The 13,230-nt window shown below is 48.2% G+C and overlaps 1 protein-coding gene across 4 annotated transcripts in view; it reads right to left on the minus strand.

Annotated features, from left to right (window-relative positions):
- The window catches only part of GBF1 (golgi brefeldin A resistant guanine nucleotide exchange factor 1), a 348,645-nt gene that overhangs the window by 300,526 nt on the left and 34,889 nt on the right, over nucleotides 1–13,230 (minus strand). The gene's annotated exons all lie outside the window — the stretch shown is intronic.

Here is a 13,230-nt window from a genome sequence, read left to right on the forward strand (position 1 = left end):
GGCAATGAGAAAGGGATGGGGGGGTAGCCTGAAAAGCTGGCTAACCTTCCCCCTGGCCCCCCCTGGGGCTAGGAACTCCCAGGGGAATTTAGAACCCCAAACACCAACTGCGCAGGGCTAAGAAGGTAAGGTAAATTAAATACAACCTGATAGGAGAGAGTAACCAAATCCAAATACTGTTAGTCTTGAAACGGCCAAGAGAAGTGAAAAAACACTGCCTACTCTGCGCGAGGCTGAGCATAAACTGGGGGAACGCTCTAAGAAAGTCACGTGATGGAAGGAGGAGCGTTCCTCAAGAATTAGCTCAGCCTACAACAGCAGAAGACACTCTCTGGATGATTCGAGCAGCTCTAAGGAGAAATGGTATGTCTGGTTAGACAACAGAAAAAAAATATAATGCAAAAGTAGAAGCGCTAAAGGTGTAAATAGTGTGTGTATGTACAATAATGTATATATGTACAGAATGGAACAACTGATGTCACAAAACTGCAAAAAATATATATAGAATTTGTTTTTAAAGGTGAAAGTTTAATAAAATGTATTTAGAATAGAGATGAAAGAGCTAAGGAAGTACACTGACGCTAACCTAGCCCAGAGGTTCATCCAGCCAGGAAAGTCTAGGGTGGACACCTGATCATCTTTAAGGAGGATGGGTCGATGAGGCTGTGTGTTGATTTTAGAAGAATTAACAACATATGCATGGAGAACACCTATCCACTCTCCCTCATGAAGGACATGTTGGTCCACCTGGCTAAGGGGAAGGTGTTCATCAAACAGGACTTACAAGAGGCCTACTATCAGGTGTGAATCAGAGAAGGGGACAAGTGGAAAACTACCTTCAACTGCCCCCTTGGTAGCTTCCAAAGTAATGCCTTTTGGGTTGCAAGGGGCCACAGCCATCTTCATGCAACTAATAAATGAGGTGCTGCATGACAACCTGTACAAAGGGGTTCTTGTGTATCTGGTGACATTCTCATTTTCACTGAAACCCTAGAACAACATGTGAAACTAGTGCGCCAACATGTGAAACTAGTGTTGGGAAAACTCCTGGTGGCCAATCTATACACAAAGCTGTCAAAGTGCGAATTCCACAAGACGAGTCTAGACTACCTGGGTTAAACTGAAGTACATGGGCGGGGGGGGGGAACCTTCTGCCCAATGCATTGTCACATAAACCGCAATACCACAGTAAGCGGGAAAAAGCGATTCACACAATGATACCCTCCTCTCAACCTGCATTGCAAGCAATAACCAGGGGCCAGGCTACACGAAGGAGGGCTACAGATGGAGGGGGGTGAAATGACCCAAAAGCTGAAACACAAACTTCTGGCTAACCCATGACACAAAGATAACCAGAAATACTAACCCTCAAGGATGGACTAGGCTGGAAAGGCTCTAAATCAGGCTTGTCCAACCCGCGGGCCGCGGGCCACATGCGGCCCAGGTCGCCTCGTAATGCGGCCCAGTGCCCACCGCAACCTTCTGGCAAGAGCCAGCAAGGAGGAGGAGAGGCAGGCGCGAGGCGGGGCGAGGCGAGCGCCATGCCAAGCAGCAACAGAAAAAGCGGGCGCCGCCTTTGCTGCTTCTGCCCCCGCCGCCACCGCCACCGCTTCTGCCCCGCCGCCGCTGCTTCTGCCCCCACCGCCACCGCCGCTTCTGCACCCCCCGCCGGCGCTGCCGCTTCTGCCCCGCCGCCGCCGCTGCTTCTGCCCCCACCGACACCGCTGCTGCCGCTTCTGCCCCCGCCGCTGCTGCTGCTCCTGCCCCCGCCGCCGCCACCGCCGCTTCTGCCCCCGCCGCCACCGCCGGCTTCTGCCCCCCCGCCGCCGCTTCTGCCCCCCACTGCCGCCACTTCTGCCCCGCCGCCGCCGCTTCTGCCCCCCGCGCCGCCCGCCGCCGCTTCTGCCCCGCCGCCGCTGCCGCCCCACCACCGCTGCTGCCCTCGCCGCCGCCGCTGCTGCTGCACCGAGCCTCCCGGTCCTCGCCTTCCAGTCCTGCCGCATCCAGCTGGGCCATTTGCAGGAGGAGAGGTAGGCGCGAGGCGGCGAGCTTCTCCCCACCCCACCCCGCAAAATTTGGCGGAAAATTAATAAAAAATAAATAATTTTTAATAAATAATTAATAATAAATAATAAAAATAATTTATAATGTATTATATAATATTATAATTTAATTATTTTATGATAATTTATTATATGTGCGGCCCAAACCAAATTTTCATCTTCTAATGTGGCCCAGGGAAGGTGAAAGGTTGGACACCCCTGCTCTAAATTGTATGTGCCTAGCAGCTTGTGGCTTCAAGTTTTTCAACAGAGTCACAACACCAAACAAGCAGGCCATTTCGGCTACCTGAAAACCCTGCACTTGGCCAAGGCAGTTCTGGTGAAACTGGAAGAAGAAAAACGTTGAGGACTATGTATAGGACTATGTGAGGACTAACGTAACAGGTTGGAAGGAAGGGATTCCATTCTGTGGAACTCGGATGTTTATTCATTTATTTATTTATTTATTTATTTGATTTGCCAATTGTTTACAAGATAATAAGTATAAGTGTATACATAGTTGTGAATACATGAAATGGGTACATATAAGAAAAATAAAGAATAAGAGAAACAATAGGACAGGGACGGTAGGCACGTTGGTGCGCTTATGCACGCCCCCTACAGACCTCTTAGGAAAGGGGTGAGGTCAATAGTAGACAGTCTAAGGTTAAAGTTTTTGGGGTTTGGGGAAGAAACTACAGAGTCGGGTAGAGTATTCCTGACATTGACCACTCTATTGCTGAAGTCGTATTTCCTGCAATCAAGTTTGGTGCGGTTAACTTTGAGTTTGTATCTATTGTGTGCTCTTGTGTTGTTATGGTTGAAGCTGAAGTATTCATTGACAGGTAGGACATTGCAATGTATGATTTTATATACCATGCTTAAATCAGACCGAAGACGGCGTAATTCAAGGTTTTCTAGTTCTAGAATTTCAAGTCTGGTGGCATAAGGTATTCTACAACGAGTAGAGGAGTGGAGAACTCTTCTTGTGAAATATTTCTGGACTTTCTCAATTGTGCTAATATCAGATACGTAATGTGGGTTCCAGACTGATGAACTGTATTCGAGTATTGGTCTAGCAAATGTTTTGTATGCTCTAGTTAGTAGTGTGATATTACCAGAGAAAAAGCTACGTAGGATTAGGTTAACAACTCTTAATGCCTTTTTGGCTATGTAGTTGCAGTGGGCTCTAGCACTTAGATCATTAGAGGTGAGTATTCCAAGGTCCTTTACAGAGCTTGGGTCATCAACAAGATCTTGACTATTCAGCTTGTATTTTATTTTCTGATTTTTTTTGCCAATATGTAAGACAGAGCATGTATTTGTTGAGATTTGAAGTTGCCATTTGTTTGACCATTCTGATACATAGTCAAGATCTTTTTGTAGGGTAGCAGTATTGTCTGTGGTATTGAACAGCTTTACATCATCAGCGAAAAGAACGCAATTGCTCTTAATATGATCACAGAGGTCATTTATGTAGAGTATGAAGAGAGTTGGTCCTAGAACACTGCCTTGGGGGACACCACTATTGACAGGTACAGAATTTGATAGGACGCTCCCAATTTTGACCATTTGTTGTCTGTTTGGAATGCTTCTATCCAGTTATTCAGTTGTCCAGAAATACCATAGGATTTTATTTTTAGGAGTAGTTTGTCGTGTACCACTGAATCAAAGGCTTTACAGAAGTCTATGTAGATTGCGTCTATTGCTTTGCCCTGGTCGAGTTGTGTCGTCCATATGTTTTTGCAGTGTAAGAGTTGCAGATTACAGGATAGTTTTTTTCTGAAACCAAATTGTTTATTAGAGAGTAGGTTGTTTGTCTCTAAGTGGAGGATGATGGATTGGTTAATAATTGATTCCATGACTTTACAGGTGACGCAACATAAGGAGATTGGTCTGTAATTTTCAACTAGGCTTGGGTCTCCCTTTTTGAAGATGGGGATGACTGTGGCTTGTGACCATAGATTAGGCAAGGAGCTGGTCCTGAAAGATTTTTCAAAGATTATGCTTAGAGGTTTGGCTATGGCAGTGGATAGCTTTTTTAAGAAGTAGGCACATATTCCATCCGGTCCAATAGATAGAGATGGTTTTAGATTGCGTAGTGCTTTTTCAACATTGTCTTCTGTAAAATCGATATGTATTAGATCAGGGATCCCCAACCTTTTTGACGCCGCGGCCCGGTACCGGTATCAGCTGGGCGCCGTGGCCCGGTACCGGCATCAACTGGGCGCCGCCATCTTTTTTTGACGAAAAAGTGCTTCCGGTTAATGCCCCCAACTTGGCCCCACTGTTCAATAATTCTCAGTTGGAGATAAAACTTATTCAAAAATAGTCTTCAAAAGAAAGCAATACAGTCCGAACTTAATGAGCAGTTAGAGGTAAAATAAAAAACCACCGGAAGCACTTTTCGTCAAAAAGATGGTGGCGCATAGCGCTTCGGTGAGCTTTTCGGTAGAAATGGCTTTCTACCCGGAAAAGCTCACGAAGCGCTGAGCCACCATCTTTTGATGAAAAGTGCTTCCGTGAGCTTCTACCCGAAAAGCTCACCGGAAGCACTTTTTACCAAAAAGATGGCGGTGCCCAGCAACCAGCGGACCGGTAAGACTTGTTCGCGGACGGTACCGGTCCGCGGACCGGCGGTTGGGGACCCCTGTATTAGATCATTGTTGTTATCTGTGGTACGGCTAGGAAATACTGGGCATGATCCATTGCTGTTTACAAATACTGAGCTGAAGAATGTGTTAAAGATGTTGGCTTTAGTGGTGTCGTGAGTTGCAGTCTTTACCATCAGGTCCTATCAAGGGTGGGATAGACCTTGAGTCTTTTAGTTTGTTGTTTACAAAATTGTAAAAAGCACGGGTGGAATTGGTGCTTAGAAGGTTTTCCTCTTGTTTAATGTGATAATTGATGCATTCGGTCTTTATCTGGTGGCATAAATTTTTGTATCGCCTTTTGAAATTGGCAACGTGACCAGATTTGTTTTTCTGCCAGAGTGATCTCTTTTTGGATTGAAGTTTCCTTATTGTTATGGGTAATCTGCTTTTTTGTTTTGTTTTGGGAGTTGTTGTTGGTACATATAGTTTGATGACTCTTTTGACTTCAAGTAAAAATATGTTGTAATGGTCTTCAACAGTATTGCATCCAGTGAATAGAGATTGCCAATCAAGGGATGAGAGATCGTTGTCTATAAGATCATAGTTGCCTTTTTTGAAGTTACAATTGGGGATTACATCATTGTGGTGATTTTTGTGTGGGCGTAGGTTGAGACAAAAGTCAATCATATTGTGGTCACTGCTGGAAAAGGGTTCTTTAGTTTGTATTCCGTAAATTAAATTCAAACTATTGCAGAAGATGAGATCGAGGCAGTTGTTTAGTCTAGTGTTGTTGGTTACTAGCTGTTCCAGTCCCAGATTTGTAATAGCATTGTAGAAGGTTGTGTGTATGATTTCAGTTGTACATTCATTTAGGGTCCAGTCAATATGAGGTAGATTGAATGTAGATGTTCTTTTGATATAGATTTTCAGTGCCCTATGCGCATCTAGGGTGTGCCAAGACTATTCCAAGTCATGTACTGGTTTGGGGCAGAAATCTGGAAAAACCAGTTCTTGAGATCTGTGGAACAAGGTGTTGACTCTGGGGATAAATGCTGGATCCAACCTCAAAACTACCCAGTGAGGGTGAAAAATACAGAGGCCTGGGCGAACTGAGAGAACAACCAACTCAGATACTCTTCTGGCGGAAGTGATAGCCACCAAGAAGGTTACCTTCAGGGTAAGAAGATGCAGACTAGCCAATCTTTGAGTTCAAATGAAGCCTTAGTCAGGGACTGAAACACCTTAGACAGATCCCAGGTAGGATACCTGTGTACTACAGGAGGGTGAAGATTGGCCACCCCTCTGAGGAACCTATGGACTGTAGGATGATGTGCTACGGACTCAAATTTTCCATAAGTTAACACTGAAGAAATAGCCGCCATCTGATGATGAAGGGTGTTGGGAGAAAGGCCCCTATCCAGACCAGCCTGTAAAAACTCCAGTATATTTACTACAGAGGCCTCTAAAGGCTGGATGTTTGATTAGGAGCACCAACGAGAAAAAGCTTGCCAGGTAGCATCATAGATGCGGATGGTGGAAGGTCTCCTGGAGGCCTGAATAGTTTGGATCACTTTATTAGAGAAATGGGCGCATTTTAACATGCTCTACTCCAAACTGTCACTTGTAGCCACTGGGGCTCTGGATGGCTCAGGGACCCCTGGAGGAGAGAGATAACTTATTTAGGAATCCACCAAAGATGAACTACTGAGAGACCCATTAAGTCTGCAAACCAAGGGCACCAAGGCCAATAAGGAGCCACTAAAATAATTTCAGCTCTTTCAACCAAAATTTTTTCTACCACAGCCGACAGCAAAGGCAATGGAGGGAAGGCATATAATAAACCTGGAGGCCACCTTCTATGGAGAGTGTCGGTCCCTTCAGCCCCCAGGGAGGCAAATCTAGAAAAGAATCTAGGTAACTTGAGTATTGAGAGGGGTGGCAAACAAATCCACCACCGGAAGTCCGAATCTTTGAGTAATTTGTAGGAACAGGGAAGGGTGCAGCCTCTATTCCGTGTGGTCAATGGTAGCTCTGCTTGAGCCAGTCAGCCTGCACATTATCCGAGCCAAAGATATGCTCAGCCCGAATGGACAGGTAAAACCACTTTGCCCATCTACCCAAAGCTTGACATAAGGGATTTGGACCTGGTGCCCCCATCTGTTAATGTGGGCTTTGGTGGCTATATTGTCTATCAAGACAAAGACATGTGAGCAGAGATGTGGTGACTAAATGTTCTGAGGGCTAATTGGACAGCCCTAAGCTCCAACCAATTGATATTGTGTACTTGCTCCTCAGTTGACCAGATGCCCTGAGCCATGTGAGAATCCAGATGAGCTCCCCAACCAGATAAGGAGGCATCAGTCATGAGGATGAGTCTGTCCTCCACCTTGAAGGACTGACCCTTAGAAATGGCTCAGGAGAGCCACCATAGAAAAGAGTGCAACACCTGCTTAGGCACTCATTAAGGAGTGACTCTTATTGGTCTTCTGATGAGGCAAGAGGAACCACTGGAGGGCCCTGGCATGGAGCCTGGCCTAAGGAATAATACCAATACATGAAATCATCTTACCTAAAAGTTGGGAGAGATGAGCTAAAGGAGTGGAGCTCTCTTTCATTATGCGCTTAACAAGCAACTGCAGGCTGTCTTGCCTTTCCTGTGAAAGGAAAACCTGACAACCCCGGGTGTCAATAGTGGCTCCCAAATGAAGCAGACGGATTAAACTGGCTCTTTTTAATATTAATAGAAAACCAAGATCCTGCAATACGAAGATGGTGGTCTGCAGGTCCCTCTGAGCCCTTTGAAAAGAAGGGTCATCATCTAAATAACATTGCAGATGCACCGGGAAAGAACGAAGGCGCCGGTGACGCCCTCTGCTAGTGGGTAGGCTCCGAAAAACTTTGGTGAACACTTTAGGGGCGGAAGAAAATCCAAAGGGAAGGGCCCGAGTAAGGGTTGTTCCACGGGCCCGCATCGTCCGTGGACCGGGGCGGTTGGGGACCCCTGATCTAAATAACATTGCAGATGCACCGAAAGAACGAGGGTGCGCTGCTAGGGTAGCCAAAACTTTGGTGAACACTTTAGGGGCGGAAGAAAATCCAAAGGGAAGGGCCCCTGTATTGGAATGTCACTAGCCGCGATAAAAAAAAAAAACCTTAAGAAACTTCTATGTGAATGACATATTAGAATGTGTAAATAAGCTTCCATCAGATCTATGGAAGTGAGGAAGTCCCCCTGCCTAACGCTCTCCAGAATAGGCTGGAGGAAATGCATTTTGAAACACCTGTAAACTATAAATTTATTGAGCCTTTTCAGGTCAAGAATTGCCCTACACTCCACCTCACCCAAGGCCTTGGGGATGACAAAGAGTCTGGAATAAAACCCTGTTCCCTGCTGGTCCTCTGGGACCTTTTGGGTGGTTCTGGATAGCTGATTCCATGAGCCCCCTTCACACCTTATCCCTACATATAGGGCAAGAGATGAGAAACCTCGGTAGAGTGGAGTAGAACCCTAGTGAAAGACCCAATCTTACTGTATTTAATACCCAGGCATCTGATGTAATCTCTCCCATTTGTCAGCAAACCTAGCTAACCATCCAAAGGGGGAAGTCTGAGAAAAATTAGCACTGGCAATGGAACGGGCGACTTCCTCCTCCTCAAAAGGGCCGCTTGCCCAAAAACTGCTGTCTGCCCTTGCCTGGATGATCTGGAGGAGTCTCAGGATGTTGATAGGGGGATGGAAGCTGGATCCAGATTCTGCCCGGAAAGACAGGCACCTGAAGTAAGGAGCAGGTCAATTCTCTGCCCTCTTGCAAAGCGATGGAAGCACCTTCCTCTTATACTTGGTTTCAACCAGGAACAATTCTAAGGCTTCCCAAAAAAACTTGTCCCCTCGCACAGGGGTAGATGCTAGTTTCCACTTCCTCCTTCCATCAGCCTGCCAATTACGCAACAAATATGTGCATCTGGCTGCCACGGAAGAAGCAATAGCTTTTGTGGCAAATCTGGCCCCATGAGGAGTGGCATCCGCTTTGAATTAAGCTGCAGCTACAATCTTATTGAGATCCTGATGGGTTCAGATGTCTGCTGCAGGAATTATCTCTTGTGGCTGTCTCAACCATTTAAGTGACGTTCTGGTGAAGAACGAGGCTGCTGTAGATGCCTTGACCACCCAGGCCGCCGCCTGGTGCTATCTTAGGAGAGGCTGTTCGATCTGCTTGTCCTTGGCCTTGAGGACATCTTCTGGATCAGAAGGAGCTGAAGAGGTGGAGGTCAATGCTGCTACAGTTGATCCACCATGGGCACTTGTAGGCTCTTGGTGAGTTCTGGACCTACATTGAAAAACCTGCGGTCTGAAGACAAGAGGTTGGGTCCTGTAGCAGGAGACTCCAGCTGCCTCTGAATGACCTTCAGAAAAAAGCTGGGATATGGGACCACCTCCTTTCTCACCATAGGTTCATCGGAGAACATCTGACTCTTCGGCAGACACCTGTGGGAGGTGAGCCACAGAATCATAATCATCAGCATCCTTCAGACTGGCCATGTTTCTGGCTTTGAATAGCAAAGGTGTGAACAAGGTATGCTTGAAACCACCTGTGAATACTGGAATCTCAGGGGTATGGCCCTCATCCTCAGATATGTCGGACTCTCTCGTCAGGCTTGCCAATCAAGCAATGCTCAGCAGCCACAGATGGAACATAGGCCGACGCAGAAGGAGACATACGTTCCTGAATCAAGGAACCCCTTTCTGAAAGTAGAGCCTCTTGATCCCGGGAAGGCCTCACCGAAACCTCAGATGCCACTGAAGAATGCTGGGCAAACCTATGGATACCTTTAGAGATACCTTTCCTGATAGCCCTATCAAACAAGATCTGTAGATTAACCAGGACATCTGGTTCAGAAGGTTTAGCAGGTCTAAGACCAGCAGCAATGGGAATAAATGTAGCCTCTACTCCAAGCCTACTGTACTCTTGCTCCTGCCAAGGTACAGCTCTGAATCCCCCTTTAAGATCACCATAATGACTTCCCTCAGCTGAGGGTAGAGGAGAAGCCTACCTTCCAGTTGCATCAGGGGACTAAGTTTGAGCTATGGTCCTGGAGGAAGGTCTAGGTTTCTGATCCTGAATGTCAACCTCACTGTGGTGAAAAGCAGGAGAAGTTTCTTTTTCTGGAGATCTTGTGCTAAAGGCCTTTTGGACCTTGGCAATATGCTTCTCTGTGGCCTTTTGGCGTCTGGAAGCATCCTTCTCCTCCGCCCTAGAGGCCTTCTTAACTGGCTGTTTTCCCTGTTTGATACTTGAAGCAGATGGAGCTGCCCTGTGGGATCTTGCTGATCTGGAGGCCCTGCTGTCTCTAGGGACATCCACCATCTTGACTGCAGAAGGCCTTTTGGACTAACAGTCCAGTGCAAGGAGGAGAACACAAGAAGGGTTTTTCATTTATAAAAACCAGGGAATATCTTTTTTTTAATCCCCAACCTCCAAGAACCACTCTTCTTCCCTAACCCTAACCCTATGCAACTTCAATAGGAGGTTTTAACACCTCCTACTGGGACTCATACCCATTGGAGCCTAATAGGGCTATTAAATATAGACCAGGCCTGGCCTGAAGCTTGAAGCTGGTCTACTTTAGAGTTAGGGACAGGTACCCCACCGGAATGAAATAAATTAAATAGCGCCTACCCTTCGTTGTCTTCAGTCCCAAAAATGACAAAAGGCTGATGGCTTAGTGCTGGCCAGGCGCTGGAGTGGTGGAGGAGCAGGCCTAGTCTCTTCAAAATGGCTGCTTCAAGCCTAGAAGACTTTCAAAATGGCCGCTGGCCACGAGGTAAATCAAAATGGCCACCTGTGGCCACGAGGCTTCCTGCTTCACCGAGGAACCCCAATGGAGGTTCCCTGGCCTTTGGCTGCTCCCTGGAGCACAGGGGCAGCTGCTGGGCTGGCCGCTCAAATCGCAGCTCTCCTGTTCGCCGTGGAGGCTTGGAATTAGCCCCGTGGCTAAGGATAGTGTGGGCCGATGCTGCCCACACCTCAAAATGGCTGCTTAGCTCCTGCAGCTTCCTCTTTGCCACGGAGGCCTGAAAACAGCCCCGTGGCCCTTGCCGGAGTGCCGGAGCAGCTCTCAGCTTTTGCGCGGCTCCGAGAAACAGCTGAGAGTTGGAGCCACGTTGTTTTGAGGTTTGAGGCCTTTTTTGTCTATTTTTTCTTTTTTCTGTTTTCTTAATGAAAGGCTGTCTTTGGGAATTAAAGACAAGAGAGACAGTGACTTGTGTTCATCCTGGCTGAGGACTGAGTCGAAAACTGGGAGGAGCCACCTAGAGTGGGAGGAGCTAGGCTAATCATCCTTTTAGGCAGACTCAGTCGAAGCAATTAGGACAAGAGCAACCCACTCCTGACCTGTCGCAGCCTTACAAGGGAGAATTACTTCCAATTCCCTTTGGTATAGATAAATAAAAACTACATCAAACTCTTACTCTAATCCCAATCAACTTTTCATTTCTTTCAGTTTCTAAAACATGCAAAAATGGTTTCCAAGTAGAAATAAAGTCATGACAAATTTCATCAATTTTGCCATCTCCATCAATTCTACCAGCATGACCATTCATTCACCCAAACTATATATATATAAATTAATCAAGATACTAGAAGAAAAAGTGAAGAGTCTAGAGCAGGGGTGGGCAAACTACGGCCCACGGGCCACATCCGGCCCGTTGGTCATTTTAATACGGCCCGCCTCTGAAAAAAAAAATTCCCCTCTGAAAAAAAAATCAGGGCCGGCCAAAAGAGACCCCGCGCCGCACGCAAAAAAATCGCACACACAACATGGAGCTGGGAAGCTGCTTCCCTGGTGGCGGGGGCGAGGCCGCCGCCCGGGGAACGCCCACTGCTTTCCCTCGCCAGGGCTGGGCGATGGCGTGTTGCCCTGCACCGCATGGCCCCCGCCTGGCAGCGCGCTTCTCGGATGGTCTCCTCCTCCTCGGCCATACAGAACAAACAGGCAGAGAAGGAAGAGACCAGCCGGCTGGTTGGGGGAAGCTTTCTGCGCCGAAAGAGGCAGCTACTAATCTCCGGCTTTGCTCCGCTTCTCCAATGGTCCGGCACCACCCTGTTCTATGCGCCGGCTGCTCGGACTTGCTGGGCCTGACACATAGAACAGAGCATGCTGCAGGCATCTCGCGACAAGCCCCAGGACATGTGGTCACCTACTGGCTGGCCGGGCTAGGCCGGGCTGGAAGAGGCACGTTCTCCAGAAGGAAGAAAGCGTGCTCCGGGAGGGCGGGTGCCGGGCAGATGGGCAGATGTTCTGGGACCACTTAAAGGTCGACTTTAAGAGTGCCCCCATGGAAGAAGCCAAGCAAACGTAGTGGCGGCAGGGGTGACGGGGCATGTGTGTCCCTCCACAAGGAGTATGAAGGGAGGCAGACACCGCACCTCTCAGGAAAAAAGTAGGTGCCAAAGCCCTGGCTGTCACCTGGGAGGGGACCATGGAGGGACCCATCACATGCCCTTGTTGCCCCCGCCGCCTCTACTTTTGTTCTCGTTCTTGGCTTCTTGGGGAGCTCTTAAAGTCAATCTTTAAGAGCTGGAAGACGTTTTGTTAGATTGCCACCAACTCATCGTTGGGAGAGGTGTAGCCCCTGAATACACGAGAAGTCTTGGGCAAAGTTCTCTGACTTTTAAAACGCATCCGTGCGGTGTTTGCCTCCCTTCATGCTCCTTGTGCATGCCGGGAGCATCTAACTGGAGCAAAAGAGAGCGAAGTTGACTGATATGAAATGAGCACCTTGGCTTTCCCCTCTTGCTCCTCACAGTTGCCCTGAGCTGGTGCGGTTCTTTACTTGGGCAACCAGACGCCCGCAGCAGCGCCCGCAGCAGCAACAGGCAGTTATGCCCGGGCTCCGCTCAGGTATCCGGCTGGGGCTGTCAGGAGTTGCTACCGCCAGCGCAGCTCCGTGCGGCTCCAGTCCCGCGTTGCCTTGGGAAGGGAAAGGCAAAACCAGGAGCCGCTGAGCCTGAGCCTCCGGTACCGCTGCTGCCGTTGCAAAGCACCTCAGCGGCTCTTCCTTTTTGCCTTTCCCTTCCCGAGGCAACGCGGGACTGGAGCCGCACAGAGCCGCGCCAGCGGTAGGAACTCCTGACTCAGGGGGCCTCCGAGGGGAGGGGAAGGAGGAGAAGAAGGGGGGAAAGGGTGGGGGGGCGATTCCCAAAAAATCTTGTGCTGACCCGGCCCGTCTGTCAAATTTTAAAAGTCAATGCGGCCCCCGAGCCAAAAAGTTTGCCCACCCCTGGTCTAGAGGAAACTCTAACCACTCTGAAACTCAACCAAAATGAGAAACCCCAAATTTTGCAAGATATGCCCAAATTGAACATCATAATGATCAAACGACTTCTAAAAGAATTGACCACTTAGAACAAGGGTGTCAAATTTAAGGCCCGTGGGCCAGATTTGGCTTGTGAGGTGCTTAGATCCAGCCTATGGGGCTGGCCTGGAAATAGCAAAGGACTGGCCTGTGGTGCCTCTGTTAGCAAAAATGGGTTACGGGGCGCAGGCAGCCCCCATGAGGTCCATTTTGGCCAGCATGATAGGCTGCTGCAGGA

This window comes from Notechis scutatus, chromosome 4, assembly GCF_049901735.1.
Source record: "Notechis scutatus isolate UNSWTSFEM ecotype Mainland chromosome 4, rNotScu1.2, whole genome shotgun sequence".
Classification (NCBI taxonomy): Eukaryota; Metazoa; Chordata; class Lepidosauria; order Squamata; family Elapidae; genus Notechis; species Notechis scutatus.